This window comes from Lissotriton vulgaris, chromosome 8 (assembly GCF_964263255.1).
Source record: "Lissotriton vulgaris chromosome 8, aLisVul1.2, whole genome shotgun sequence".
NCBI lineage: Eukaryota > Metazoa > Chordata > Amphibia > Caudata > Salamandridae > Lissotriton > Lissotriton vulgaris.
In genome coordinates, this window is record NC_141696.1 from 107364088 (window position 1) to 107376100 (window position 12013).

The window sequence follows — 12013 nt, forward strand, 5'->3', positions numbered from 1 at the left end:
TTAATTTCCCCGCCCCTAAATTGGATCCTTCCCCCTTAAAAAAGAAAAGGCAAAAGAAGGGGGATCCAGACATGTTCATTGAAAGACGACTTCAGCTTTACTCCCCCTGGCAACTCCCCCTGACCGCCGTGGAACTCTAATACTGTTGATCAGAACACTGGGGCTAGCACTATGGGTTTGGCTCATCTTGATGAATTATGTAGAAATAGGTTTGCCACCCTTGGCACTCAAGGTGATAGCAAGTCTTCAGAAGGCAAGTGAAGACATGGTTATTCACTCAATAATGCACAGGAAGTGCCTCTCTGTCTGCCCAGCGCCGAGACACCATTTGTGGTATTTGTTCGCGCTTTAGAAATTTAGAAAATAAATAAATAAATAAATGAAGAAAGGGCTTTTAGTGCCCCTGCTGCACATTCCAAAATGCCCCATGGTATAGACAGACTAGTGAAGATGATTGAGGGGTTGAAGGGCGAGGTTTTGGATCTGAGATTGGTTGTGCAAACTCTCGAAGGGAAAAACAGTGAGGCTATGGTCCCAAGATTGTCCGGCCTGCTGAGGTCCACGTGGAGAATAAGACCCTATCACCCCATACACTCCCTGTATGCAGATGGCCATGCCTCCAGGACCACTTGCTCTTCCTCCAGCACTGGGTCCTGCAGGCCACCCACTTCCCTTACCAATAAAGTTATCAACTGGCTCTGGAATGTGAAGAAGTGCTGTTCTATTATTAAGAGTGATATCTTGAGAGTTGAGCAAATTGAGACCCCAGGCAATTCCTGTGACCTGGTGAGAGTGGTTTTGAGGCACCAGGCGGCACTGATTAACGGTCTGTTAGCCATGGATGCTTGCAGAATATATAGTGCTAACACCTAAATTCAGGTAAAAAATGGGGATGGATTAGAAGCTCAATTAGCCCAGGGACCGACCCAACACTGAGGGCTGAGAGACTAAGCAAATCCACTGCTTAGGGAGAGCCTGTAGGCGTCAGTCCCGGAGGTGGGTAATACAGTAACAGAGGTTTGGGATGGAGCAAGACCTCTGGCGGTTGAAGAACAGTATAGCACACTTGGAGTAAGAAAAACCTGTATCGTGGAGGACAGTGTAAGGATAGCACCCCACTGTCCCCTAATAAGCCATCTAGACTAAGTTCACTGTAGGGGGCACCTACTCATATTTATAATAAAACCTGCTCAAAGAGGGCTGCCCCAGCTATTGATATTTACAATGTGAAGGCTCTGGGAGCCGTCTTGTATGCCTCTGAGATTTGGGGTCATGCTAATTGTAGCATTTCCATAAGAGCAGAAAATAAGTTCCTCAGATCCCACTTTCCTTAGAACTCGCCTGGGACTACGCTGCATCTTGATATGACATTTAGGAAGGTTTCCAAGAAGACTGAGTATAGGCCTTTGATTTATTGGCCTAGATTATGGTCTTTGCCGATACGGAGAGCGTAAAGAGAAGCCTTAAGGGACCCTTTGGTCACAACTGGTGCACTTAAAGTCTCATGGCTCAAGAACATTAGAACTACTCTAAGGAACCTGGGTCTTGAGATGCTCTGGGTAAGGCCGGGGGAGTCTAATTCGGTTTCTAAATGGGACTTTAAATTGGCCTACTGGGAGTATGACTCCACAGAAATTATTTGCAGTAGTAGAGGCACGCTAACTATTGAATTCATCAATCACAAAATGCTCCCTGCATATGAAAAAACTACTGATGAAATTACACGTCCTTGGCTAGGAAACTGTTTCTACAATTTAGGAACCAGCCTCTTCCCACTAGAGCCTTCTGTACTAAGTAGACCCATGCACACGCATGATGCTTGCTCTGTGTGTAGAGGGTCTTCGGAGATCATTCTCTCAAGACGGACTGTTATAGGATGGTGATATTTGCTGTATCAAAGTATCTTCTGGCTGCCTGGGTTTGACGTTCAAAGTGCATCCGAGCAAGTGAACAGGATTTTTTTAAAGTTAATCATGCAGAAGGTGTCGGTTAAGTCTTTTACTGATCATATTAAATAGCACTACATTGTTTTGCAGACAATCCACCTTGTAAATTTTTTTATCTATGGTATTGTGATAGTGTTGTTACTAGAGACCTTAATTTCGAATTCAAACGTTCTAATTGTGTTTTAACTCCAATCCAGTGGCATTGAGTCATGCTCGATGAAAAGTCAAATCAGGAACTGCACTTTACTCCCTTGGGGTTCGCCGCTACGCTCAATGAAGTCTAAACGGACCTGCACTTGAATCCCTAGGGATTCACAGTTATTTTGCACATTCTTCCGAGTTCAAAAGGCAAAACAAGCTGAAGCTTTAAGTGGGCATTTGCGTTATTATGCCTGTATTTTTATTCTTAATAGAGGTTTTAAATTCTTTAACTATAAAAAAGTTTTTCCACCTGTGTTTAACTTAAACTGATTATTAGGTATTGCCCGGTTACTCACCGGTAATTCTCATTACTCCGAGTCCTGGTCTCCCCGTCCCATTCCTGACAAGTGAGCAGCTAGTCTGCTCTACAGAAACCCCTACCTAGCTGAGCGGTTTGCACTTCCCCCTATGATGACGTCACCATCACGTGACTATAAAGGGGGAAAGTGCATCCAATGATCATGCTGAAAATACCAAAGAAAACCAGAATGAAAAAACAGACAATCACCCAAAGAAAAAACCCAAACCAGGGAGGGAGGGAAGGGCTCAGGAATGGAACGGGGAGACCAGGACTCGGAGTAATGAGTATTATCGGTGAGTAACCGGGCATTACCTCCTCGTCCTGTCTCCCCGTCCCATTCCTGACAAGTGAACCTATACCCAAGCACAAGGTGATTGTGAGAAAAAAGCAGACCAGAAAGTATGAGAAAAACCAGGTCCATTTTAATCAATAGAAAACAGTACAGACAATCATGTACAGAAGACAGGACACAAGCCCCAAGAGCAGCAGAGGCCGCCATCCCCAACTGAAGACAGTAATGTGCAACAAAAGTATGCGGAGAAGCCCACGTGGCAGCATTGCACATGTCTTTCAACGAGGCCCCCTTGAACATGGCCCAGGAGGACGACACGCTCCTAGTTGACCTACCCTGGACGGAAGAAGGCAGAGGACAGTGGGCAGAATCGTAAGCAGAAACCACAGCGCCCTTGACCCAATGAGACAAGGTGGACAAAGAAGGGCGAAGCCCCAGCCCCGAGAAGCCATAGGCGACAAAAAGGGAATCAACTCTACGGAAACCAGCCGCACGCTTCAAGTAGATGCGGAGAGCCCTTAGCACATCTAACGAATGGAGGAGCACCTCCTCGGGAGAGGCAGGAGCCGGAAAAAACACAGGGAGAACAATATCCTCCTGACAGTGAAAGGAAGACACCACCTTAGGGAGAAAGAACTGACTCGGGCGGAGAATGACCTTATCATCGCAAAAGCGCAAGAAGGGGGGGAAGCAATCAGCGCCCCAATCTCACTAACCCTCCGCCCGGAAGTAATGGCCACCAGGAAAATAACCTTAGTAGAAAGGAATTTCAGGGCCACGGAGTCCAAAGGCTCGAAAGGAGGACCCGTCAAAGCCCGGAGAACCAAGGGAAGATCCCAAGGAGGAACAGGAGAACGAGAGACAGGGCGCTGAAGCAAGAAACTCCGCAGAAGGCGAGCCACCAACGGGGAGACAGAGGAAACAGAAGAACCCCGGAAAGCAAGAATGGCAGCCCACTGGGCCCGTAGGGAAGAAACCGCAAGCCCCAAGATGAAACCATCCTGCAATAAGTCCAAAACCTTCACAGCCTCACAGGAGGCAGAAGAGAGACCCCTCACAAGACACCAGGAGGAGAAATTCTTCCAGTGACGGTCATAAGACTTCAAGGTGGAAGGACGCCGAAAAAGCTGGAGACAACGGGCAACCTCAACCGAGCAACCCAGACCCAGTAAACTCAACCTCTCAAGTGCCAAACCCCCAGCCGGAGGCGACGCAGGGAGGAAACCCCCAGAAGAGGAGCCCGCAGCGGGGAGGGAGACAGAGGAAACCTCCAATGAGGGCAAACAGAAAAGGTCAGCAGAAGGGGGAACCAAGACTGCCGAGACCATTCCTTGACCACCAGGAGAACCTCCGCCCGATCCCAACGAATCTTCCGGAGGACCCTCGGAATTAAGGCAAACGGAGACCCCTCGACCACGGAATCGAGAAAGCATCGGTAGCCCACGCCAAGGGAGAGGGAACTATGCTGCAAAACCGAGGAAGAAGGGCGGACTCTTCCGAGGCAAACAGATCCAGCCAAGGAAGGCGAAACCGGAGGACAATCAGGTCGAACAGATCCGGGGACAGACAAAGGGACACCGAGGAGGGGAACACCCTGCTCAAAGAGTCCGCAGGCCCATTCTCCTTCCCCGGAAGATAAACCGTCGTCAGAGACAAGAGATTCGACTCGGCCCAAAGGCCGATCTCCCGGGACAGGAGAAACAGAGCACGACACATGCCCCCCTGGTGATTCACATAAGAACGAACCACCTGATTGTCCGACAGCACAGAGACTGCCCGACCCCGAAGGAGAGGAGCGAACCAAAGAAGAGCCAACCAAACCGCCCTCAACTCCTTCCAGTTCGATGACTGGAGGGACTCGAAACTGGACCACCGACCCTGAGCCCTGGAGGAACCCAGAACGGCACCCCACCCCAAAGCACTGGCATCCGTGGAAAACACGATCACAGACTGAGGAGGAAGGAGATCGAACCCCCGGGAAAGAGAGAGAGGGGACAACCACCACTGGAGATCCGCCCGAATCCCCGGAGTGACAGGGATCAGAGTCTTGTAGTTCAAGGAGGCAGGATCCCAGTGCGACAGGACATGATGCAATAGGGGGTACAGATGGAGTCTGGACCAAGGAAGGAGATGCAGAGTGGAAGCCATTTCCCCCTGACTCCGCAACCAGAGATGGGCAGACACCCAGGATTGGGACAGAAGCCAGGAAAGGTGACGAAACAAAGTCAACTGGCACTCCTGCGAGAGAAAAACCATGTCCAAGTCCATGCGGAAGAGAGCCTCCAGGAACTTCAGAGACTGGGAGGGCACCAGGGAGGACTTCCTGTGGTTGATAAGGAACCCAAAGGAACCGAGCAGAAGACACACCTGGTCCACATCCGACAGAGCCTGTGAAAAAGAAGGAGATACAATCAACCAGTCATCCAGATATGGAAAAACCAGAAGACCCCTGGAATGAAGAATACCCACCAGAGGGGCCAAGAGCTTGGTGAACACTCTGGGCGCCGAGGAAAGGCCGAATGGGAGCACCCGGAACTGATAGTGAAGGGCCCCCACAGCAAAACGGAGAAAACGCTGGTCTTCCGGATGGACAGGAAAGTGCAGATATGCATCCATGAGATCCAGGGACGCCAGGAAGCCCCCCCGGCAGGACCAGAGGCAGGACGGACTGGAGTGTCACCATCTTGAACGGACGGTGGACAACAAAGCGATTAACCCGCTTCAGATCCAGAACAGGACGAAGATCCGAACTGTCCTTCTTCGAGACAAGAAAGAGGATAGAATATCAACCCCTGCCTCTGCCCCTGCCCCTCTCCAGAGGGGGACCTCCACAACAGCCCTCTTCTCCAACAGGAGCCGCACACCTGTCAACAAAGCATCCCTGCGCAGAGGAAGACGCGGCAGGGGAGTCAGCACAAAACCCAGAGGAGGAGGAGTGGAAAACTCTATCCGGCAACCTTCCGAAATAGTCTGAACCGCCCAGGCATCCGGAACCGATAACCACAGGGCGCGGAAGGACTGGAGGCGACCACCAACTGGCAAGGGCAGACAGTCATTGAGAAGAGGATGAAGCGGGGGTGGCAACACCGGCAGCGGCACGGGGCTTGGCACTTGCAGGGGCCCCCCGGCCGCGACCCCTGCCACGAAAGGGCTGAGAAGCGCCACGAGCAGGAGTCCTAAAAGCGCGACGGTAACCAAATCCACGACCCCGAGAAGGAGGACGGACCGGAGCCACCAGCTTGCGGTTCTCAGCAGACTGCTTGACCATACCCTCCAGCTGAGGACCGAACACCTTGGAACCTGCAAAGGGCAATTTAAGGAGGACCGACTTCTGTGAAGAGTCCGCCTTCCAGGAACGCATCCAAATATGACGACGGGCAGCGATGGAAGCACCAGAAGCAGCCGCCGCCGCCGCCCCCAAATTGTCAAAGGAAATATCCGACAGGTATCGAACCTGTTGCTCCATGAAAGACAAAAGAGGCGTGGCATTATCGCCGTCCTGCAGCAGAACCGACAGGGACTGGAAATCCTTAAGGAGCGACTGAACCATATAGTTCGAATAGGCAGTCGCACGGATGGAAAAATTGGAAGCAGCATAAGAACGCTTCACAGCTCCTTCAAAATGCTTATCCACAGCGTCCGCAGGAAGGGCGTCCTGAGAAGAGAGGCCAGCCATCAGATTATCAACCTTCACAGCCTGAGGGAACTCAGCAGCAAAACCCTCCAGAGGGTAACGCCGAGACAGGAAACGAGGAAAAGCAGATTTGTCCACTTCCTGCCATTCGTGAGACAACACCTTGCGTATAGCACCGTGCAAAGGCAAAGAGTCCGGAGCAGGCTGGACATATTGCGTGAAGAAGTCATCCTCCAAAACATTAGCGGCAGGAGGAGAGAACCCCAAATTGGACCTAACATGTGCGAACAGTTCAGTGAGCTCAGCACCCTGAACAAAACGACCTCGCACACCCTCATCATCCTCAGGACCCAAGTCATCCTCAGGGTCAGCCTGTGGATCCACAGAAACACAAGGCCTCTTGGGAGGAGGACCAGCCGCATCCCTAGCCAGGAAAGCCGCAGCCACAGCCTCACTGACAAGGAGGCGCAGGGCATCCAGAGGGGCCGCAGAAGATGAAGCCTCAGCATCCATCATAGAAGCAGAAGACCAAAAACCACACCAACAGGCAAAAACAAGGACAAAAAAACACCCAAGAAGGACCCCCTATATACAGGTCGAGGACCCGAACACCTGTGGCAGGAAAAGCAATGGGCCGGCATAAAAAGCCCAATCAGCAGCCAACATGCCCCCTAATTGCACAAACCACCTGAGAGGCGCAACACAAACACCACCAAAAGCCCCTGCCCGCTAATGCAGGGCGAAATAGGACCGGAGACCACCCAGGAACGGCCGCTGGAGCAGGCCAACCAGAGCCCGGTGAGTGGCGGCGAGTGGAAAGAGCAAAAACGGCCGCTAACGCGAGCCGCGTGTAGAATGAAGCCCAAACAGAGACGGCTGCTAACGCAAGCCGCGTGCCAGTCAGAGCCCCAAAAAGGAGACATCGCGGGGGAAAGGCAGCGCGAGAACCAAGGCGGCCGCTAGAGCACGCACCTAGAAAGGAAAAACAGCAGTAAACTCACCAGATACATAGGCAGCCCCCGAACAGCAAAGCCAGGAAACGCGGTCGTAGATCGCAGAAAAAAAAAAAAAAAAAAAAAAAGAACAGGATGATCATTGGATGCACTTCCCCCTTTATAGTCATGTGATGGTGACGTCATCATAGGGGGAAGTGCAAACAGCTCAGCTAGGTAATGGTTTCTGTAGAGCAGACTAGCTGCTCACTTGTCAGGAATGGGACGGGGAGACAGGACGAGGAGGTAATGGGTCTTAAATCCCACGATGTGTCTAAATGGAAAACTGTACCTTAGTTTACTAGATTTTATACTCTCCATGAAAAGCTATACTGCACTGATTACAGTCGAGCCAAGGCCTAGTAGGATATGTTGTATATGGCCAACCCTGGCGCCACATTGCATCGCCTTTTTGGATGGATAATTTATTCATGCATCATAAGTCTAGTCAATGTTAAATGTAGTAGACCTTGTTTTATTGTGTTATGGGGTGGAGTCGTCAGGGGGGGGGGGGGGGGGGTTCAATATGATGCTCTTTATGAAATGCCTTAATTCAAAGCATGTAATGTTTGGCCCGCAACTTTTTGCTTTTACGACACCTATGGTTATCAATCAGGATGTTTAAATGTTTTTTATTAAACTTTTATGATCCTTGGTTGATCGAAACAAAGTTTCTGACTGACGGCCAGAAAAAGCGGACTCGATTTCACACTTAGGTTAATGAACAAGTGCCCGTGTAGCTGGAACCAACTGACCTAGAGGTTACTACTGAAATGCTTCTACAACTGAAGCAGAATAAAATGTTAGTAACAAGATCTCAATTTTAGAATCCAAGCACATCTCATTCAGTGACCATCATAAACCAACCAGGATAATTACAGCCGCTATACAATGCAGTTAGGGCTACCTTCCCTGCAGTTGCCAGGTTCACTGAAGTTTTGGGACATTGCAATATCTAGATATTCAGGGATTTACAGAATGCATTTTGTGTGATATATCCTGCAGACTTCAGGAAAGAAAAGTCTATAGCTTTAACGGATCAAAAGTTACAAAAAAACTGCATTCAAAACTAAATACATCAACTGGTTATATACAGAAGCATGCTCCTCTTCCATCCATGCAGCATTCAACAAGGCAGGAAACCTTGTCAAATGGTATTAACGGCCCTAATATCGTTCATGGTGTATTAGGGCGCGAGAGGGCAGCTTTACCATTCATTTTACAGAGCACTCAACACATTTCAGCCCTTTCTTCGAGCTGTACATTGTAGGTCTTACAATTTACCAACCTCTGAAGGATGGAAGGCTCATTTGGTCTTCACACCATTCAAAGTGAAGGCCTTCAGATTACAGCAGTGGTTAACTTGAGCTCTTAACTCTCTGTAATAACTTGCTTGTATTCACAGGGCAAAAAAAGGTGCAGCCCATGAGCTCATCCTAACCAACACAATCAGTCGGATTCAAAACCAGATTTAATTACATGATGCAAGTCATTAATCTTCATGAAGCCGGCCTTCCACCTAAACTGCCCTGTGCTCACCAAGATCCCGCCCATCCATGCTCCCCAGTACATGTTGACCATGAATGTGCCCCAACTTTCTACATGAAGCTTGCACATTACAATGGTTTTAAAAAAGATAAGCACCATTTTCTTTAAAAAGCATGCAATACGATGTAACTGGATAAAGTAAGGCGCGCTTTCATGCATGCTGGGCAGACAGAGCTACTGCCTCGGGTGGGCGGGCCTCCTGTCCAAACTTGAGTGAGCTTACCTCATTTATACTAGAGGCAAAGGCACAGCTTAAATTGTAGGATTATGGAGGAGAAAGGGTATTGTAGGATAGAATGCAGCATTCATCTTCTTTTATGTTGGTTTCTTCTGCCTGGGGGGATTATGGCTGTGCAGACACCCTAACAGCTGTACTTCTTTTTCTCGAGCTGCTCAACTCCTGGCAGATAGAGACATGCAGGGCAGACCCTGGCACTGCAGCAAATACTGTCAATATTTCTCACTGCACATTGTCATAACTAGTATTATAGAATATGTTTTGTCTCGGACGAATAATAAAGTAGCATGAGCATCCGTACCAGTCACAACAGAAGTACTCCCGCCCTTTAGCGGTGTGCTTTATAGCTGCCTTCTGTACTTTGAAAGTTACCCAGGCTGCTGGCTCACAGAACTGATCTTGTGGCCACTATGCAAGCTGGACTTTGTTCTGTTTACCAAAAGCTGGATTCTCAGCTTCTGGTACTCCCAGCTCCTGCTTGTGGCCCTCTGCGGTTCAGAGCTGTAAAATGGCTGCTAGGCTTGTGCGCAGGGCCGGCTTGAACACTGGTAGCGCCCTTTGCCACAAGGTTTGTTGGCGCCCCACAATGACCACCTCTGCCACGGAGAACCTCACTAGCACCCTTTAACAGTGACCCTCAAGTCTCCATAATCACGGTCTCTCTGATTCATTTTGTTTTATAGTACCACTCATACCAGTGTGAGGTGTCTGAGCACTTCACATATCACACGCATTGCACAGAGACAATCATATGTGTGCAAATCAGTGTATAGGAAATGTTACTTCAGACAGGACTACAAGGTGTGGAGTAGGAGGGACAGGTCATCAATACTGGTAGGCAATATAGTTTAAGAGTCCTTATTCTGGAAAAGCACAAATTCTGAATTTAAAACGTAACACCATCATTAGGGGTTCTCTTTAATAATCAGAATTGTTTTCTACCCAAATGAAACCTTTTGGCAAGATTAGGATAATGAAAGACTGGGAAAAAAACATATAGCTCTAACATATACCTTGTAGTGTACACACAGCTCTTCGATGCCAGTTAATAGTTCAATGTTTTATATTAGGATTTTGACTTACAAATGACAAGTAAGAAATGGAGCTCTCTTACAGAGGCAGTAACCCACTGACCTATCTACATCACATGCACTTTGTGATCTACATGGTTCATGTTCTTAGCAGCAGCCATGTTTAACCCTCTGTGCTACCTATGGATGAGTCAAAACTTCCACTAGACAAACCTCCATCTCTTTCCAGGAAGAATATTAATTACCGGAGTTATCTTGACATTTTAATCGATGCCTGAAAATTGCTGGAGGCCAGGAAAGGGGCAGCAGGTGCTTTTAAAAGGAAGATATACTTGCAAAAATACCGCCCCCACCCAAAGTCAGCGACCAGTGCGGTGGCACCGATCGCACCGCCCTAGAGCTGGCCCTAGTTGTGTGAAAGCTGCAAAGTGCTCATCTGTGCTCCAGCCATTCATATTCAGGTGGGTCATAGACCACCCTCAATCAATTATTATTAGAGGTGAGGCGCTGCGGCCACAGGGGCTCACGGGTCGATCCCTGGCGTGGGCAGCTCAGCATCATGTGACTCCGGGCAATAGCTCACTTAATCTCCTCGAGGATCCCTAGTGCCTGGATACCCTTAGGGGTGATAAGTCAGACTCTACTAATGTGGAATTTTATTATTACTATGTATCTTCTCCAATAGTCATGAACCATGTCAGGTTCACCCTCTGCCTCCCACTATTGAAGAGTTGGGACCAGGCCTCATGGAAAGTGTAGAGTGTCAAGTCAAGTAATTTATATAGCGCGCTACATACCCAGAGGGTCTCAAGGCGCTTGAGGAAGGGTGGGGAATTACTTGTCGAATATCCAGGTTTTAAGTTGCTTTCTGAATGTAAGGTGGTTCTGAGAGACGAAGGTGGGTGGGAAGTGAGTTCCAGGTTTTAGCTGCCAGGTAGGAGAAGGATCTGCCTCCCATGGTGGTTTTGTTGATGCGAGTTACAGTTGCAAGGGCTTGGTTGGAGGATCGTAGGTGGCGGGAGGGGGTGTAGAAGGAAAGTCGTGAGTGGAGGCATTCGGGTCCAAGTTCGTAGAGTGCTTTGTGTGCGTGGGTTAGGAGGCGGAACGTAATCCTCTTGTTAACGGGGAGCCAGTGGAGGTTTTTCAGGTGTCCAGAGATGTGGTCTTTACGCGAGATGTCTAGTATGAGTCTGGCTGAGGCGTTCTGGATGCGTTGGAGTTTTTTCTGGAGTTTAGCAGTTGTACCGGCGTATAGGGTGTTTCCGTAGTCCAGGCGGCTCGTGACCAGTGCGTGGGTGACCGTTTTTCTGGTTTCGGTGGGGATCCAGCGAAATGTTTTTTTGAGCATGCGAAGAATATTGACGCAAGAAGATGAGACAGCGTTGACTTGTCTGTTCATAGAGAGAGAGGAGTCCAGGATGACACCTAAGTTCCGTGCATGGTCCATCGGGATGGGTGCTTTTCCAAGGGCCTCTGGCCACCAAGAGTCATCCCAGGCGGAGGAGGAGGTGCCAAGGATAAGGACTTCAGTTTTGTCAGAATTAAGTTTAAGACGGCTGTACTTCATCCACTCGGCTACTTCTTTCATTCCTTCGTGTAGGTTGGTTTTGACGGTGTTAGGGTCTTTGGTGAGTGAGAGGATCAGTTGAGTGTCGTCAGCGTATGAGATGATGTTGAGGTTATGTTGGCGTGCGATGGCCGCAAGGGGGCTCATGTATACGTTGAAGAGGGTGGGGCTGAGTGAGGATCCTTGTGGCACGCCGCAGATGACTTCGGTAGCTTCTGATTTGAATGGTGGGAGGCGGACTCTCTGGGTCCTTCCGGTGAGGA

The 12013-nt window shown here is 49.2% G+C and overlaps 1 protein-coding gene across 1 annotated transcript in view; it reads right to left on the reverse strand.

The window, feature by feature from the left end:
* LOC147693550 (sodium-dependent proline transporter-like) overlaps positions 1–12013 on the reverse strand; it is a 323414-nt gene that overhangs the window by 263288 nt on the left and 48113 nt on the right. The gene's annotated exons all lie outside the window — the stretch shown is intronic.